Genomic DNA, 19703 nt, shown 5'->3' on the forward strand with positions numbered 1-19703 from the left:
CATCTTCCCTTGGCCGCATCTCGCCCCACCCTCAAGTTCCCAATTTTTGCCCGGCGATCGTGTCTACTTCCAATATCCAAGGAGGATTACTATATGTTTTTCTTTGGGTTCACCTTCTTATTATCTTCTCAAGGATCCCAAATTATAGGCTCGATTTCCTTTAATTATGGCTAGAAACCGATTATGAGTGAGTACATCCCATGTTCATCTTTTTGGGCCTGGGTTACCTCACTCAGAATAGTGTTTTCTATTTCCATCCATTTGCCTGCAAAATTCAAGATGTCATTGTTTTTTACCGCTGAGTAGTATTCTAGCATGTATATATTCCACAGTTTCTTCATCCATTCTTCCACTGAAGGGCATCTAGGTTGTTTCCAGGATCTGGCTATTACAAATAATGCTGCTATAAACATAGATGAGCAAATGCTTTTGTAGTATGATTGGGCATCTCTTGCGTAGATTCCCAATAGTGGAATTGCTGGGTCCTGGGGTAGGTTGATCCCGTATTTCCTGAGAAACCGCCACACTGCTTTCCAAAGTGGATGCACAAGTGTGCATTCCCACCAGCAATGGATGAGTGTACCCCTTACCCCACAACCTCTCCAGCAAAGGTTATTATTGGTGTTTTGGATTTTAGCCAATCTGACAGGTGTAAGATGATATCTCAAAGTTGTTTTGATTTGCATTTCCCTGATAGCTAGGGAGGTTGAGCATGACCTTAAGTGTCTTTTGGACATTTGAACTTCTTCTGTTGAGAATTCTCTGTTCAGTTCAGCGCCCCATTTTTTAATTGGGTTAATTGGCATTTTACCGTCTAGTTTCTTGAGTTCCTTATATATTTTAGAGATCAGACCTTTGTCAGTTGCAGGATTGGTGAAGATCTTTTCCCAGTCAGTAGGCTGCCTTTGTGTCTTAGTGACAATGTCCTTTGCTTTACAGAAGCTGCTCAGCTTCAGGAGGTCCCATTTATTCAATGTTGCCCTTAATGTCTGTGCAGCTGGGGTTATGCGTAGGAAACGGTTCCCTGTGCCCATTTGTTGTAGAGTACTTCCCACTTTCTCCTCTATCAAGCTCAATGTGTTCAGCTTAATATCGAGGTCTTTAATCCATTTGGACTTGAGTTTTGTGCATGGTGATAGATATGGATCTACTTTCATTCTTCTACAGGTTGACATCCAGTTATGCCAGCACCATTTGTTAAAGATGCCCTCTTTCTTCCATTGTGTACTTTTGGCTCCTTTATCAAAAATCAGGTGTTCATAGGTTTGTGGTTTAAGATCCGGGTCTTCTATATGATTCCATTGGTCGACTTCTCTGTTTTTATGCCAATACCAAGCTGTTTTCAATACTGTAGCTCTGTAATAGAGTTTGAAGTCAGGGATGGTAATGCCTCCAGAAGTACCTTTATTGTATAAGATTTTTTTGGCTATCCTGGGTTTCTTGTTTTTCCATATAAAGTTGGTTATTGTCCTCTCAATCTCTGTGAAGAATTTTAATGGGACCTTCATGGGGATTGCATTGAATCTATAGATTGCTTTTGGTAGAAATGCCATTTTCACTATGTTGATCCTCCCAATCCACGAGCAAGGGAGATCCTTCCATTTTCTGGTATCCTCTTCAATTTCTTTCTTCAAAGACTTAAAGTTCTTGTCAAATAAATCCTTCACTTCCTTGGTTAGAGATACTCCCAGATACCTTATGCTATTTGTGGCTATTGTGAAAGGTGATACTTCTCTGATTTCCCTCTCTGCTTCCTTATCCTTTGTGTATAGGAGGGCAACTGATTTTTTGGAGTTGATCTTGTAACCTGCCACGTTACTGAAGGAGTTTATCAGCTGTAGGAGTTCTTTGGTGGAGTTTTTGGGGTCGCTTATGTACACTATCATATCATTTGCAAATAATGAAAGTTTAACTTCTTCCTTTCCAAATCGAATCCCCTTGATTCCCTTATGTTGTCTTATTGCTATTGCGAGAACTTCAAGCACTATATTGAAGAGATAAGGAGAGAGTGGACAGCCTTGTCATGTTCCTGAATTTAGTGGGGTGGCCTTGAGTTTCTCTCCGTTTAATTTGATGTTAGCTGTCGGCTTGCTGTAAATAGCTTTTATTATATTTAGGAATGACCCTTGTATCCCTAATCTCTCCAAGACCTTTATCATAAAGGGGTGCTGAATTTTGTTAAATGCTTTTTCAGCACCTAATGAGATGACCATATGGTTTTTTCCCTTCAGTTTATTTATATGATGGATTACATTGATAGATTTTCGTATGTTGAACCAGCCCTGCATCTCTGGGATGAAGCCTACTTGATCGTAATGGATAATTTTTCTAATGTGTTCTTGGATTCGGTTTGCCAGTATTTTATTGAGAATTTTTGCATCGATGTTCATGAGTGAGATTGGCCTGTAATTCTCTTTCTTGGTTGAGTCTTTGTGTGGTTTAGGTATCAGGGTAACTGTAGCTACATAGAAGGAATTTGGCAGTGACTCTTGTGTTTCTATATTATGAAATACCTTAAGGAGTATAGGTATTAGGTCTTCTTGGAAGTTCTGGTAGAATTCCGCATTGAAACCATCTGGTCCTGGGCTCTTTTTGGTAGGGAGGTTTCTGATAACAGTTTCTAATTCTTCGCGACTAACAGGACGATTTAGAGCATTTACCTGGTCCTGGTTTAACTTTGGTATATGGTATTTATCTAAAAAAACTGTCCATTTCTTTTACATTTTCCAATTTTGTGGCATTCAGGCTTTTGTAGTAAGATCTAATGATTCTCTGAATTTCCTCTGTGTCTCTTGTTATGTCCCCCTTTTCATTTCTGATCTTATTAATTTGTGTGTTCTCCCTCTGCCGTTTGATTAGTTTGGCTAAGGGTTTGTCAATCTTGTTGATTTTCTCCAAGAACCAGCTTCTTGTTTCATTGATTCTTTGGATTGTTTTCTGTGTTTCTATTTTGTTGATTTCTGCCCTCAGTTTGATTATTTCCAGTCTTCTACTCATCCTAGGTGAGTCTGCTTCTTTTTTTTTCCAGAGCTTTCAGGTGTGCTGTTAAGTCACCAATGAGTGCTTTCTCCGTTTTCTTTAAGTGGGCACTTAGTGCTATGAACTTTCCTCTTAGCACTGCTTTCATTGTGTCCCATAGGTTTGAGTATGTTGTGTCTTTGTTTTCATTAAATTCAAGAAAGACTTTAATTTCTTTCTTTATTTCTTCCTTGACCCAGGTGTGGTTCAGTAGTTGACTGTTTAGTTTCTATGAGTTTGTGGGCTTTCTGGGGGTAACATTGATGTTGATTTCTAATTTTAATCCATGGTGATCTGATAAGGCACAGGTGGTTACTAATATTTTTTGTAACTGTGGAAGTTTGCTTTGTTCCCAAGTATATGGTTAATTTTCGAAAAGGTTCTATGAGCCGCAGAGAAGAAGGTATATTCTTTCCTATTTGGGTAGAATGTTCTATAGATGTCTGTTAAGTCCATTTGGTTCATTACCTCCATTAAGTCTTTCAATTCTCTGTTAGGTTTCTGTCTGGTTGACCTGTCCATTGGTGAGAGAGGAGTGTTGAAGTCTCCTACTATTAGTGTGTGTGGTTTGATGGCTGCCTTGAGTTCTAGAAGTGTTTCTTTTACATAAGTGGGAGCTTTTATATTAGGGGCATAGATATTCAGGATTGAGACTTCATTCTGATGGACTTTTCCTGTTATGAGTATAAAGTGTCCCTTTCCATCTCTTCTGATTGATTTTAGTTTGAAGTCAACTTTGTTAGAAATTAGTATGGCCACACCGGCTTGTTTCTTAGGTCCATTTGCTTGATAAACCTTTTCCCAACCCTTTACTCTGAGTAGGTGTCTGTCTTTGTGGTTGAGGTGTGTTTCTTGTAAACAGCAGAATGTTGGATCCTGTTTTCGTATCCAGTCTCTTAGCCTGTGCTTTTTTATAGGTGAATTGAGTCCATTGATATTCAGTGATATTAATGACCAGTGGTTGTTAACTTCAGTCATTTTTTGTAGTAGAGTTTGTGTGTTTCCCTTCTTCAAGTTGTGCTGATGAAGTGTCGCTAGATGCCTGAGTTATCGTGGGCGTTGTTGGACTCCTTGGTTTGTGATTTTCCTTCTATTACTTTCTGCAAGGCTGGATTTGAGGCTACGTATTGTTTAAATCTGTTTTGTCTGGAATATCTTGTTTTCTCCATCAATGGTGAATGCAAGCTTTGCTGGGTATAGTAGTCTAGGCTTGCATCCATGTTCCCTTAGTGTCTGTAGCACATCTATCCAAGCTCTTCTGGCTTTCATGGTTTCCAGTGAGAAATCAGGTGTAATTCTGATAGGTTTCCCTTTATATGTTACTTGACCTTTTTCCTTTGCAGCTCTTAATATCTGTTCTTTATTCTGTATGTTTTGTGTTTTGATTATTATATGACGTGGGGATGCTTTCTTTTGATCCAGTCTATTTGGTGTTCTGTAGGCTTCTTGTATCTTCATAGGAACATCCTTCTTTAGGTTGGGGAAGTTTTCTTCTATAATTTTGTTGAATATGTTTTCTGGGCCTTTGAGTTGTAATTCTTCTCCTTCTTCTACCCCAATTATTCTTAGGTTTGGTCTTTTCATGGTGTCCCAGATTTCCTGAATGTTTTGTGTTAAGAATCTGTTAGATTTGTTTAGTTCTTTAATCTGTGAATTTATTTCCTCTATAGTATCTTCAGAGTCCGAGATTCTTTCTTCCATCTCTTGTATTCAGTTGGAAATACTTGTCTCAGAAGTTTCTGTTCGTTTACTCAGAGTTTCCATTTCCAGTCGTCCCTCAGATTGTGTTTTCTTCAATACCTCCATTTCATTTATCAGGTCTTGTACTGTTTCCCTTACCTGTTTGATTGCTTTTTCTTGTTTTTCTTGTTTATCTTGGGTATCTTTGAGAGATTTATTTATTTCGTCTACATTTTTGTTTGTCATCTCCATTTCTTTATGGCAGTTTTTTACCTCCTGTTTAAGGTCCTCTATTATTTTCATAAAGTACTGTTTAAGGTCGGTTTCTTCTATATCTTCTGGGGTAGGATGTTCAATTCCTGTTGTTTCGGGATGTCTGGATTCTGGTGATGTCATGTTGCCTTTCATGTTGTTGGAGGAGCTCCTGCATTGGCGCCTGCCCATCTCTTCCTACAAGAGGAGCCGGGAGGCGCTTGGTGTCCTAGACCAATCTTTGCTGTGACTGAAACTGGTTGGATCTCCCCAGTGTCAGAGGAGGACCTATTCCTTGTGTCACAATGTGAAGAAGTCCGCACTCCCTTGCAGGAATCCTCAGACCTGCCTGGAGGCCAGAGTCTGACCCCTTTGGGTGGATGGCCTTAGAACAGGAACAGGACACCTGAGAACACTAGGGAAGGCTTGGGAGAGGCAGGTAAGGGAGAAACAGAGACAAGCCTGCAGAGGGAGCTGGGGGAGGGGGGTCTGTGCACTCTTCCAGGGCAGGTTGCCTCAGGGTCCGCATTCACTCTCCAGTTCAGATGGAATGTCAGTGCACAGGATTCCAGGCAGCCCAGTGATGCCGCCAGGACAAAAGGGCCAAGGTGGGGGCAGGGCGGGATGGAATATCACACAGAGAACCTGGCAGCACAATCTGAAGGAGCCCGCACCCCTCCGCAGGAATCCTCAGACCTGCCTGGAGGCCAGAGTCTGACCCCTTTGGGTGGATGGCCTCAGTACAGGAGCAGGACACCTGAAAACACTAGGGAAGGCTTGGGAGAGGCAGGGTCTTGAGAAACAGAGATGAGCCTGCAGAGGGAACTGGGGGAAGGGGGTCTGTGCTCTCTTCCAGAGAAGGTTGCCCCAGGGTCCGCATTCACTCACCAGTTCAGATGGAATCTCAGGGCACAGGGTCAGGGATTCCCGGTAGCCCAGGGACACCGCCCGGACAAAAGGGCCAAGGTGGGGGCAGGGCGGGATGGAATATCCCACAGCGAACCTGGCAGCACAATCTGAAGGAGCCCGCACCCCTCCGCAGGAATCCTATTCTCTTCTTTCTTAACATGACCATTCTTCCTCTTAAATTTCATGTGCTTAATTATTAGATTCTGTCTTCAGGCTGTCTGTGATTGATGTAATCAGCCAAGCTTGAGGGAGAGGACAGGAAGAATGTCTAAGTACTAGAGAAGAAATGTCACAGAGATCAAACTATGGCCAAAGAGAGGGGAAGGTTCCAGATGAGTTGTGAACCTGTTACTCCTCAGTAGGGTAGAGGAGGGACAGGTTGACAAAGGGGAACGAAGGATGGCTAAAGACATTCCTAATGAGGATATTCCTAAATCAAGAAAACAAAAATAAAACACCCAAAGAGGGCACCTGGAATTGAACCAGGGACCTCTTGATCTGCAGTCAAATGCTCTACCCCTGAGCTATACCCCCACCTGCTTATTAATGTCTCACAGGCACTCAGAACCTGCATGGCCACTCCCTGACTCTTAACATCACAGTTACCAGTGCCCTGGCATCATCTGCCTCAACCTAGGAGGCCCAGCTCTGAGCTGCCTCTGCTCATGACTGCCCTGTTCTCATGAAAGACCAGCATCCTCCTGCCTTAGATCCTAGCTGAGCCAGGGGCAGTAAATTCAGGAGGCCTGCTGCTACAGCCTTCTTCAACCCACCCATAGGAGCCCCATGCAAACACACTGACTGCTTGGCTGACCTTGGGAGGTAAGAGGGAACGGGAGTGGACAAAAGGGAAGTTCTCTGTCCACTGGAAACTCCTCGGTCAGACTCTCGGGAGGGACCCAGGGTCTGATGTGTCTCGAGCAAGCTGTATATACAATTCTGTCACACTATTGGGTGTACTCCATCCCTGATCTATACTCCCACTGTTACCAGTGTATGCAGTTATTAAATTTCATCTGTGTGGTGATAAATTCTGACTATAAAGTTAAATTACAGATCTTCTCAGACCTACTTCCCAGAAGCAGCCGGACCTAACTAATGAGATGCCTTCCTCAGCTCTGCAACTTTCCCGGCCCATCCTTTTTTGATTTTTGATTTTTCTCTCACATAATACATGCTACCATCAGTGTCCCCTCCCTGCACTGCTCCCAGTCACCCCACCACCCCCACCCATCCATGAAACCACTACTCCTAAATTTCCCTTCAGGAATGAGCAGGCTTCCCAGTGATATCAACCACACACAACATAACAAGATGCAAATAAGACGAGGCACAAACCCTTATATCGAGGCTGAACAAAGCAACCCAATAGAAGAAAAAGGGTCCCAAGAGGATGGAAAGAGTGAGAGACACCTGCACTCCCACTGTGAGGAGCCTCACAAAAGCCCTAAGGTTAACAGCCACAGCAGGTATGCCCAGGTGCTAGCACAGGCCCCTGAAGGTTCATGATTGCAGCATCAGTCTCTGGGAGCCCAGGAGCCCTGATTAGTTGATTCTGGGGGGTGTTCTCCTAGTGTACTCCACCAACCTGACACCTACAATCCCCCAGACACCCTCTCCTCCTTCCTTAAAGACCGAATGGGCCATCACTCAAGGTTCTCACAGGGCCCTAGATGGCACTGCCAGCTGCACCACTGCATGGTCCTCTCTCCCTGGTGCAGCAGCTGAGCTGGGCTTTAGCCTGTGAGGATGAAGCAAGAGAACAGTGGGCTCTGGAATGGGATGAAGCTCACGTGGATTATATCCACCCGCCATAGAAAGTCTGGTTCTTGAATTTTTCTCCTTAGTTCTGAGCACATGTTCACCAGACATGTGAGGGAGGGAGGGAAGTAATTTATGGTCTGGATTTCCTTTCTGGTCCCTGGACACCAGCTGTTTGTAAGCCTGATATGCCTAGAAAATTCAGATGAATTCTCCAACATAGTCCTTGCCCTCTGTTTAAGAACTCAACAGAACAAGATATACAGAATATACATAGGAGGAGTGGAGACATTGCATAAAAATAGGAGGAACATGGAGATTGTAGCAAGAGATGGGAGGCAGCCATCATCCACATGATGACCTGGCCTATATCCTCCAGCTCTGTTGAGGGCCATACATAAGTAGAAAGAATGGAAAAACATAGAAGAACATAGGAGAGAATATGCATGATGACTCCTTGGGTAAACAAATAAGCTAGATGCATTTTGAAGTAGCATGAACAGGAGTTGATGGTGATTTGGATGCTGTCTTATTCAGTGTTCTCTATTGCTGTGAAGTTGCATGACCATGGCAACTCGTATAAAGGAAAACATTGAATTGGGACTTCCTTACAGGTTCAGAGGTTTAGTCCATTGTCCTCATGGCAGGAAGCATGGTGCTGGAGAGGTAACTGAGAGTTCTACATCCGGATCCTCAGGCAGCAGAAGAGAAAGTCTCTCAAACCCCCAAGCCCATCACCAGTGACAGAGTTCCTCCAACAAGGCCACATTTCCTAATCCTTTCAAATAATTCCACTCCCTGGTAACAAGATATTATGAGCCTTTGGGAGCCATTCTCATTCACACCACCACAAGTACAGAGAGTGAGAGAAAGAAAACCATGATGGGAAGCGCCCGGGTCTTTGGCTGAGTAGCAAGAAGAACTGGTGCACAGGCATCGGTTCACTTTAGGACCTGAGATGATCCACGTGAGATGGTTACTGACAGCCACACAGCCTAAGCCAATTATAGTTTTTAGTTCTTTTATTAATAGCCAGACCAAGAGTGGGATCATGCCTCTGAAAAGTCTCTTGGTCCCCAGACTGAGGGGTATAATGTTTTTAAAGACAAATCCACAATTACATCAGTGTTTGAAGCAGGGTGCATTAGTGAGGGATTTGGGATGGCCTAGCGGCACTTGCTCTCTATGTAAAGCTCAGTGGTATTAGGTACTTACACAATTCATTTAGACCGTGGTCAAGGTTGTGGAAAGTCCCCCAAGGCACTGCCAAGGCAGATGCGACTACTGGGGGTAGAGAGCTGAGAAATGACCAGGCAGGCACAAAATAAAGTTAGGATAGGGTGGCATTACCCCAGTCATTTCATTCCCCTATTAAAAGTTGCTTTTAAACTTTGACTAAGGGGTAAATACTGAGTCTTGAGGATCAAAAAGATTAACTGACGTCATTTTGTTTGATGAACAATTTACTACATTGGAACAAGGAGAAGGACAGCTATCCTGTCTGCCGGTGGGTCAGCGCAAAGGGAAATAAGAGGTAACCCTCTCTAATCCTGAATAAACGTACACTTGGGGAAGTACATGTACAACCATGCATAAACTGGAGTATTATGCAGAAGTTCTAAGGTCATCCAGTAGGGGGGACCAGTAGTACAGGTAAACCAATATGGTGAATTGAAAGACGATGGCCCCCAAAAGGAGTGGTACTAGAAGGAGGTGTGGCCTTGTTGAAGTAGGCGTGGCTTTGTTGGAGGAAGTATGTCACTGTGGAGAGGGTTTTGAAGTCTCTTTTGCTCAAATTTTACTCAGTGTGACACAGTCTACTTCCTGTTGCTATATATCAACATTTAGCAGCTCCTTCAGCATCATGTCTGCCTGCACACCGCCATGCTCCCCACAATGATGATAATGGATTGAACCTCTGAAACTGTAAAATGCCACCCCAGTTCAATGTTTTCCTTTATAAGAGCTGCCATGGTTATGGTGTCTCTTCACAGCAATAGAAACCCCAAGACAACCAAGTTCCTGTTGTTACAGGGTAGAGACCCAAAGACTACTCAATACATCCAAAGTCTGAATTGAGAGTTTATATTAAGCCTGGAGAGAAACAATTCTCACAAAACAGCCTCAGATGCATTTTGGGGAGCTTTTAAAAAAGACAAAGAACACATTAAAACTACACACTGGATGACAGTTGCAGGGGAAATGAAGCTAGAAAACAGAAGTCATAAACACGCAGTTAGCTGGAACATTTTGACCCCAAGTTTCTAGAACATGGTTGGGTGATTCCCTACGTGTGCTTGTTTGAATAGGAATGCCCCCATAGACTCATGTGTGTGAAAGATTGACCCATAGGGAGTGGCACTATTAGGAGGCCTTGCCTTGCTGGAGTGTGAAACTACTGCAGAGGCAGGCTTTGGGGTCTTATATGCTCAAGCTACACCCAATGTGATACACAGCCTCCTTCTGCTGCCTGCCCATCAAAATGTAGAACTCTCTGCTCCTTCTTCACCACCATGTGTCCCACCATGACAATAACTGACTGAACCTCTGACCTGTAAGCCAGCCCCAATTAAATGATTTCTTTTATAAGAGTTGCCATGGTCATGCTATCTCTTCACAGCAGTAGAACCCTAATGAAGACCCCTCATGGTACTTTTTCACAGCAGGGGTAGAAAAGATGGGGAGTTCAGTTTCAAGCTAAAGCAAAGATGGCTCCAGCTGAGACAAGGTGGAGGACCTTTGCCTTGTCACACTGTGGGAACTAAATAAGCTTCTGAGTTGGGAGTAACTGTAAGACCAGTATGACAAGAGACAGAAAATGGGGGACAGATACATAAACAAACAGGAGTTTTATTTGTGTGAAAGTCTTAGCCTGAGTGGACCTGGCCCAGGTGAGATAGATCATTTCCAGTCCTGGTCTGGAATGGGCTTGGCACGGGAGGGAGGAACCCAGCAGTGATCCCATCAACCTGGACTATATGTTGATTCCATCAACAACAACTGAGAATTCTCAGGATGGCAGTGTGGAGCCCTTTCCAGGCAGGTGTCAGGTTTTTTGCTTTGTTATTGTTTTTGTTTTAACTTTTTGATGTATACTTGGTCCCTGGGTTGGAATGAATGATAGGGTACCAAGAAAGGATCCAGAAGGGCATCTCAAACCCTAGAATGGACTGCAGTCTGGACCTGTTGGAGAGATGGGAAATACTTTAAAAGAAACTTATTGCTATTGTTTTAATGATATGGTCTCTTAAACTGGGCAACAAGGGTGGTGGCCTTTTAAACATAACCTTATAGCGATAGGGGATGAATTTTGTCTTGTAAGGAGTGCATTGTCCTCTAAGAAGGTTCAAGGGTAAAAGATTGGGTCAATTTTCAGCAGTTTTTATTAATTTGTAGAGAGTGGACATAGTAGCCTTCTTCATGCATTTGATCTGTTCAGAGCTCTGAGGTTAGTAGGTGCAGGGGAGCTTCCAGGCCTTCCTGACCATCTGAGATATGGTCGAAGGAAGGGAGGCCCTTATCTGATCTAAGGGGAAACCCAAACCTGGAAACAATCTTGTGTTAAAGAGTCTTGCAGTGTTTTCTGGGTAATTAAGTCTTTTACCCATCCTGAGAAGGTGTCTCCAATCACTAACGCACTTACATTTGGTATGAGGAGACTTTATCTACCTGAAGTTGAATTGTTTTTACCAGGAGCTAGTCTCCTTGGACAAATGACAGGGACTCCTTTTGTCCCTTGCTTTGGGTTGACCTGTACGTGGGAGAGATGCTGAGAAGCAGCCTGGGCAGCCATCTCTTGAAAACACAGCATCTAGAAGATAATGACTCAGTCAGTGGTGGTACCCAGATGTGTAGTCTGGTGCAGCTAATGCACCAAAAGACTTCCGATGGCCCCAGGGAGGATAATTCTTGAGGCCAGCAAGATCCACCATTCAATCAGATCTTCTTTTGCAACCTAGGAGCAGGTTTTGTCCTCTTTTTCCATAGGAGCAGATGGGTTGGGGAGGAAGATATGGATCAGGAAAAGCAATAGGCAAGACAGAAAAGAGCTTCATGGCATCTCTGCTGTTTTCCAGGCTGCTTGATCTGCCCTCTGATTTCCTTGGGCTTCAGGTGTATTAGCCCTTTGATGGCCCTTGCAATGAATGGATAACAGCCTCAGTGAGTCAAACCACTTTAAGGAGAGCAAGAATTTTTTCTTTGTTTTTAACAGTTTTAATTTTTCAGTCAATACACCTCTCTCATTCTAAATCATGCCATGGACATGAAGGATAGCAAAAGCATACCTGTTGTCTGTATAATGTTTACTTGGTTGTTCCTTTTCCAGCCTAGGGCTTGAGTGAGAGCAATTGGTTTTGCCTTTTGGGCTGGTGTGTCCCGTGGCAAGGCGTGGGTCCATATGGTGGGCCATTATGTAGTCATTGCCGCTCCAGCCTTCTTGACTCTGTTGATGACCAGGCTGCTTCCATCAGTAAACAAATAGCCCTGTCTCTGGTAGGGGAATGTCCTGGATGTCTGGGTGACAGACCTAAGAAGTGTCCATTGAGTTCTCACAGTCATGGAGGCGGGCCTCAAGGTCTTTCAAGCAGGGTTGAGGTACAGCAGCAACATTGAGACAGGTCTGATCAAGCCACAAACTCTGCTTTTGAGTGATGTGGGCATTTGACACCTCCCCTCAGCCATTTGCCACTCTTAGGAGGGTTTTCACAGCACAGAGCTGTTAAAGTCATCTTACTAGTACAGTGGCTGTGACTGTGGCACAAAAGCGGGATGGCCAACTAGAGGCCACCAGGTCTAGATGCTTGGACAGAAGGGCTACAGACACCCACCAGGGTTCCAGGATCTGAGTCAAAATACCCTTTGCAGTGTCCCAAGTCTCATGAATGAGAAGGGGGAATGGTTTAGTGACATCTAGTAGGCTCAAAGCTGGGGCTCGGGTTAGAGCCTGCTGTGGTTCCTGGAGACCTTGTTCCTCTGTTTCAGTCCATTTCAAAGGCTGGTATTCCAATGAGGCAGAATATTGGCTATTTCAGCAAACCCAGACATCCAGAGCCTTAATATCCCACTGCCCCCAGGAATTGCCCTATCTGCTTCTTGATCTCGGGGATGGCTTCCTTCCAGTCAGCACTGAGACTGTCAATTGGCTCAATCCACAGACTGACTCACTGGTGCCAGGGAAATGAAATAAAAATATCCTTGAGGCACAGGACTTTATAGACTATATATGTCTTGCAAGAGACTGAGCAATGTGTATGAATTTGGGAATTACAGAATGAATTATTTCAGTCCTTTTATTTACCTCCCAGAGATCCTGGGATGGCCAATAATCTGAGGTCCCTGGTTAATGGACAGGCAGGAAAGGCATATTCAAAGCCAACTGGCACAGGGTAAGCCTCTTGATATGGGGAGTCTAGACTTTTGTTTCATAGGATATTGCTGGACCATTTTGAATGTGGGTGTAGCCAAGAGATTTACCACAATAGATGGGTGGTGTGCTGCCATGCTTTGTGGAGGTGTCTCAACCACACCTTAGGAAACTGTTGTTTCAAGTCCCAGAGCAGGGTCCTGGGTCTGGATTTGTTTCTGCTGTGAAGTCTGGAAGAGCTAAAGATATTCTTCAGATGGAGAGGCAGGCAGCTAAGCTGGGTTGGGAATTCTTCAGATGGAGAGGCAGCTAAGCTGAGTTGGGAACTCTTCAGATGGAGAGGCAGGCAGTTAAGCTGAGTTGGGAATTCTTCAGACGGAGAGACAGCTAAGCTGAGTTGGGAAGTCTTCAGATGGAGAAGCTTTGTTAAGCTGAGTTGGGAGATGAGGGCAAAGAAAATTTTAGTTTCTTGAGGAGTCAAGGTGATGATGGTGTCTAATTTTTGAAGAAATCTCTGCCCAGAATGGGGAACTAGCAATCTGGGATCACCATGGAGGGGGTCACCTGTTTGTGTCCTGGACTAACTGCCCCGTTGGATTTTTCAAAACAGAAACTTCTGGACTACTATCTGTTGGCCAGCAGTCGGATGGCCTCCCACGGCTGCAGTGGCAAAGGGCTCTAGGAGGCCTAAGAGGGTAGAACCTGGCCCCTTCATTTTGATTCAGTAGTGTCTCTTTGTCAGTCAAGAGGGCCATTGCTTTCCTGGGTTTGGGACGGATTGGATGTTCTTTCCTCTAGGGTCCCTTTCCCCTGAAACAGCATGGCACATTGATCTCTTCCCAGTGGGTTCTTCCCCTCTTCCTCTTTTTTTGGGGGGAGCAGACTTTTTTCTCTTTATTGGACATAAGTAGTGCAAGCCGTAGGAAGCTCGAGTGAGCAGCCTGGGAAGCAGCCAGCATGTGTGTGGCTTAATCACAGGATCTTGTTTTTGTCTTTTATGTTTAGTTGTTACTAACTTTTGGTGCCACTTTGATGAGCTGAGAGGTGTTTATCCCTGCAAATTCCTCTTACCTTTGAAGTTTTGTTTTTGGATGTCCAGAGTTGATTGAGTGACAAGCTAAATTTAATGTCCTAGCATTTTATGGAGCCCATGGATCAAAAGAGGTATATATTTGGGGGAAAATTGTAATTGTTTGAGAAATGCATCCAGGATAGTTTTTGGGCCTCCAAAAACCTCAGTAGTCTTAGACAAATTAGTGAGCTTTTTTTTTTTAGAGTTTCACCCTGAATTCCAGTCACAAGGAACCAATAAAAAGTGTCCAGGACCTAGGTGTAATGGATTAAGTAAAACGCTGCAGGTCCCCAGGTGGCTGCAGCAGCAGAAACGCTGCAGGTCCCCAGGTGGCTGCAGCAGCAGAAACGCTGCAGGTCCCCAGGTGGCTGCAGCAGCAGAAACGCTGCAGGTCCCCAGGTGGCTGCAGCAGCAGAAACGCTGCAGGTCCCCAGGTGGCTGCAGCAGCAGAAACGCTGCAGGTCCCCAGGTGGCTGCAGCAGCAGAAACGCTGCAGGTCCCCAGGTGGCTGCAGCAGCAGAAACGCTGCAGGTCCCCAGGTGGCTGCAGTGGGCAGAAACGCTGCAGGTCCCCAGGTGGCTGCAGCAGCAGAAACGCTGCAGGTCCCCAGGTGGCTGCAGCAGCAGAAACGCTGCAGGTCCCCAGGTGGCTGCAGTGGGCAGTGGGTCCCAAGAGCAGCCAGTCCCAGGCAGGGATGACACAGTTCCCAAGTGGCTGCAGTAGGCCTCTAATGAGGAGAGACAGAAAGATGGGCACCTCACAAGACCGCGCCCCATCTCTCTGAAGGCGGCTGGTCCCGGGCAGGGAGCTACGTGGCAGGCAAGAGACAGAGACATGGATAGGCATGCCATGCAGAGGGAGGTTGTATTTTATTTAGTGGGTTATGGAAAGGAAGGGGGGAGGGAGTAAGGGGAAAGGGGGTAAGATCAGAGAGAAACAGAGAGAGACATAGAGAAGGGGAAGGGGAGAAGTGGGGAGAATGGAGCGAGGCAGAAGATGCCTCTTCTGGAGGGAGAGAGACAGAAAAGAGAAGGGACTCAGGCTGGATGCTGAAGATCAGCTTGCCTCAGCGGACAGGGGAGGGAGTGGGCGTGGCTTGTCTCTTAAAGGGACAGAGCAGACCATTACTCTAGGAACTGTATTGGTATTGGGGTCCTAAATGGGGAGGTTGGATGGGAAAGTTGTCTCAGCATCTATACCAGTGACTTGAGGCCAAAAATGCCTTTTTCCCCCTCTGTCCCAAAATGTTCCCTTTTCTCTGAAGTAAAGAGTCAGAAGGTGTTATTAACAATATTGGAAGCAGTGGGTGTGGAGGATGGAGTCCAGGAGGTCTAGTAGGGATCGGGTCTTCTCAGAAAAAGAGGGGTCGGAGTCTTCCTACACAGGTCTGAAGGAGAAGGATGGTACATTGGAAAGGGTGATGCCCTTCCTCATGTCATTGCCTCTGCCCCAGGACGGAGCAACATTTTGTGCAATGGAAAAATAGGCCGGTGACAGGGATCCCAGCAGCAAAGAGAAGCAGCCTGCCCCCATCCCTGAGGAGCCCACCCGCTGCTGCCTCTGGTCGTCCAGGCCTCAGGGCAGAGGGGAAAGCAGCAGCTTCCTCTGGGGGTCCCGGGGTTCAGCTCTCTGGCTGACGCAGTGTGGCAGGGTGGGGGTGGGGGACCGGAACCTCCAGCAGGTCCTCCATCTTCTGGACACAAGTGGGCATCTGGGCACCCAGGGTCAATCAGGGCAGGTGCCCAAGGCAAGCATAGCCAGGACCCGGGGCCCAACGTTGGCCGGCAATGGCACTCCACTTCACACCCTGTGTCCTGTCACCCCTCACTCCAGTCAAAGAGGTGCTGGGAGTGGGGCTGCTATGACTGGAAATGTCCTGTCCTGGAGATGAAGACACTTTTTTTGGAAGGCAAAAAGACAGCTACTAGCTAGGCGGTGGTGGCACACGCCTTTAATCCCAGCACTCAGTAGGATGAGTCAGGAGGATCTTTGAGTTTGAAGCCAGCCTGGAGAAACCCTGTCTCGAAAATAAATAAATAAATAAATAAATAAATAAATAAATAAACAAACAAACAAACAAATAAATAAAATAATAATAAACTGCTAACAACAGTGTACAGAGGTTGCCACCTAGTGGCAGAATCCAGAGAAACTGGCTGAATTTTAATCAAGTCAACCAGAGCAAGTATCCCCAGCTCCCCTTTGGGGAGAGGAGACAAAACAAAAACACCATCAACTAAACCAAGAAATTAAAAAAAAAAACTTCCTGGGCCAAAGTTGCCCATCACACATTCATTTGTTTATACAGTTAGCCGGTCATTCATTCAAGCAAAAGTGAAGGCTTATCTCTCTCTTTGAGACGCAGAAACAGGATACCCTGTCCTAATTTAGCGTGGGAGGACTGGGGTAGAATTTCCTGTCAGAATTCTTCTCCCCAGACAAAGTTTCCAGACCCTAAGAGGGGAGATGGGGAGAGAGAACCTTTTGCTTTTCTAGTTTTGAGATGGCCAATATAATGCCTCAATCCCTTCTGTGGAATTTTGCTTTCAAAGCTTAAATAAGACACAGAATTGCCGTCGACTGCTACAGAAACTAACAGCACGAACTTGACTCACACATCACCAAGTTGCTGTTCAACCCTCTGCAAACTCCCTTGGACTTACAAGGCCTCTCCCACTAACCCAGAGGACCTCCTACCCAGGATCAGAGGGTCAGGTGTATCCCATCCCAAGGAATCCTGGATATAAAGGGGGAGATTCACAAACTAAGTTTTGCTAGAAAGCAGTTGCCCCCAGAAAACACTGGTGCTGGCTGCTCGTCGGTGTCGTACACACAGATGCTGGAGACATGAGCCAAGGTCCAGAGCACAGATGCTAGGCACACAGATGGGGATGATGCGGCCTGTCCTGAGAGGTTCCCGGGAAGCTCTGTAAGGCTTGCTCCCACCTTATTTGTGGCCTGGAAGCCACTGGGAAGTTACCATGACACCCGAGCCCCACCCTGTGTGTCGTGGTTTCGCTCTTCTGGAGACAGCCTGGGAAAGCAACCTTCTACAGACTCTCCAAGTGATTACAATTTGAGGGTAAAGAACCACAGTAATAAATCCTTAGGCTGGGCACTAGTAGCACACGCCTCTAATCCCAGCACTTGGGAGGCAGAGGCTGGTGAATCTCTGTGAGTTCCAGGCCAGCCTGGCCTACAAGAGCTAGTTCTGGGACAGGCTTCAAAGCTACAGAGAATTCCTGTCTTGAAAAACCAAAAACCAAAAAAAAAAAAATCTTAGAATTTACTGTTTCAAGTAAAAAAATATTTGTTTTTGGAAAAAATATTTTAACACCAGTGTCTATTAAAAAGAAATTAAATGTAGGCATCTATGTAAAAGGTCAAAACTAGATCTGTGTATGGGTTACCTGAACTTGACCCCAAAGGTGGCTAACTAACGCCTCTTTAGTACCTCTTCAACCTTGGTTCCACACCTTTTGTGTTAATGATGTGCTGCTAATAATTCAGAAATTGACAAAATTTTGACATTGGTGTCTCCCATTCTTCTTTTCCTCTCCAGCTTTGACTAGGCCAACACACACACACACACACACACACACACACACACACACACACTCAGAGTATAGTAAACGAATTGACTTTAACCTGAAGAAGACACCATAGGTTCACAGAAGAGATTGGACAAGACTTTCTGGTCCTAGGTTGTTGTTGACCGTCCCATGAGGCTCAGAGAGAGCCTTCTCCAAGATGTATGTGTTCAGGAAGATGCTATCACAATCCTTGATTTATTCATTCAGCAAACACCTAAGTGGCTCGTTAGTTTCAGGATGCTGTCATCAGGGTTGGGTACATATGCACGGGCAAGACACTGTCCTTTCACCTCAGAAAGTTTCTTCTACATGGGAGACAAAGGGTGACATGTTTCCATAGAGGGGGCGGGAGCTGAAGCACAGGCGGGGAACTGGAAGCGAGGAGCACCCTGTCTGGAGATAAAGGCAAGCGCTGCAGGGAGTTCGTTCTACTCCAGACTCCTATAAGCTCAGTTGCCTACAGTGAGTGAACCTCCTGATCATAGCCTTAGAGGACAACCTCTGCCTCAACCTGTGTGACTCTGACCTGGATGTCCTGATAGAATTTAGCAAACAGGTGAACAAAGATCAGTATATAATGTGACAACATCCAGGATATGGAACAATGGTGGGGGAGCCTGCTCATTTGTTTCCTGGCCACCCAGACTCTCGAAATAATCACACAGAAATCTGTATTAATTGCAATACTGTTTGGCCAATAGCTTGAGCATACTTTTAGCTAGCTCTTATATCCTAAACTAACCCATGTCCATCTGTGCATCACCATGAGATAATCAGCAAAGTTTCAGCAGACTCGAGCGGAGGTGTCTGTATCCAGTGGCAGCTGCATGGCTTCTCACTGACTCCGCCTTCTTTTCCCAGCATTCAGTTTAGTTATCCCACCAAGCTCTACTCTGCCCTATCACAGGCCAAAACAGCTTCTTTATTCATTAACCAATAAAAGCAACACATAAAGAAAAGGACTTGCCACAGCAAGACAAGGTGGGTGACACAGGTTTTATTGGACCTTCTTGGACCACACAAGACATTTTATAATCTGGCATATAAAATAGATCCTAGAAAGGGGTCACCTGGATTTGAACCAGGGACCTCTTGATCTGCAGTCAAATGCTCTACCCCTGAGCTATGCCCCCACCTGCTTATTAATGTCTCACAGGCACTCAGAACCTGCATGGCCACTCCCTGACTCTTAACATCACAGTTACCAGTGCCCTGGCATCATCTGCCTCATCCTAGGAGGCCCAGCCCTGAGCTGCCTCTGCACATGACTGCCCTGTTCTCATGAATGACCAGCATCCTCTTGCCTTAGATCCTAGCTGAGCCAGGGGTAGTAAATTCAGGAGGCCTGCTGCTACAGCCTTCTTCAACCCACCCAAAGGAGCCCCATGCAAACACACTGACTGCTTAACTGACCTTGGGAGGTGAGTGGGATATGGGAGTGGACAAAAGGGAAGTTCTCTGTCCACTGGGAACTCCTCGGTCAGACTCTTCGGGAGGGACCCGGGGTCCGATGTGTCTCTAGCAAGCTCTGTGGACAAATCCGACTGACACACTATTGGGTGTTATTCCTCCCCCCTCCCCTTCCATGCTGTAGATATAAAAGACAATGGTTACATTAAGGACAACTAAAGCACTCCTGCTTAATAACTGAGTCAATGCGGAGTCTGGGGATATGACAAAGGACTCTGGAGCCATGGGCACTAAAGCATGGCACAGGACAGTAGTTGCTAACATATGATCAGCAGGTGACAGAGTCTTGGAGCAGGGTTTAATTGACAAAAGTTCCCAAGTTTTGCCTTTGTACCTGTGTAGACTCCCGTAGCACAGGTCACCTGCACTGCCCCACCAGGGATGTAGAGTACATGGTGACTTCTCATCTCCAATGCCCTCAGGGACCTGAACAACCACCTTAAGACAGGACTCTGTCAGGCTTGATTTATCATGTCCTTCCTCATAAACCTATCTCAGGAGCCCAGCATCCACTTCATGCCCAGCACACTGCAGTGTTTGTATGGAATGACGGAGAAAGAAAGGAAGACACCCAAGACATGAG

General features: G+C 45.6%; 2 non-coding genes across 2 annotated transcripts; both read right to left on the bottom strand.

The window, feature by feature from the left end:
- Nucleotides 1–6321: 6321 nt before the first annotated feature.
- Trnac-gca lies at nucleotides 6322–6393 on the bottom strand. Its single transcript has one exon. It is a non-coding gene; the product is annotated as a tRNA-Cys (tRNA).
- Nucleotides 6394–18711: 12318 nt separating this feature from the next.
- On the bottom strand, nucleotides 18712–18783 carry Trnac-gca. Its single transcript has one exon. It is a non-coding gene; the product is annotated as a tRNA-Cys (tRNA).
- Nucleotides 18784–19703: the final 920 nt, after the last annotated feature.

Source organism: Arvicola amphibius, chromosome 2 (assembly GCF_903992535.2).
Source record: "Arvicola amphibius chromosome 2, mArvAmp1.2, whole genome shotgun sequence".
Taxonomy (NCBI): Eukaryota; Metazoa; Chordata; class Mammalia; order Rodentia; family Cricetidae; genus Arvicola; species Arvicola amphibius.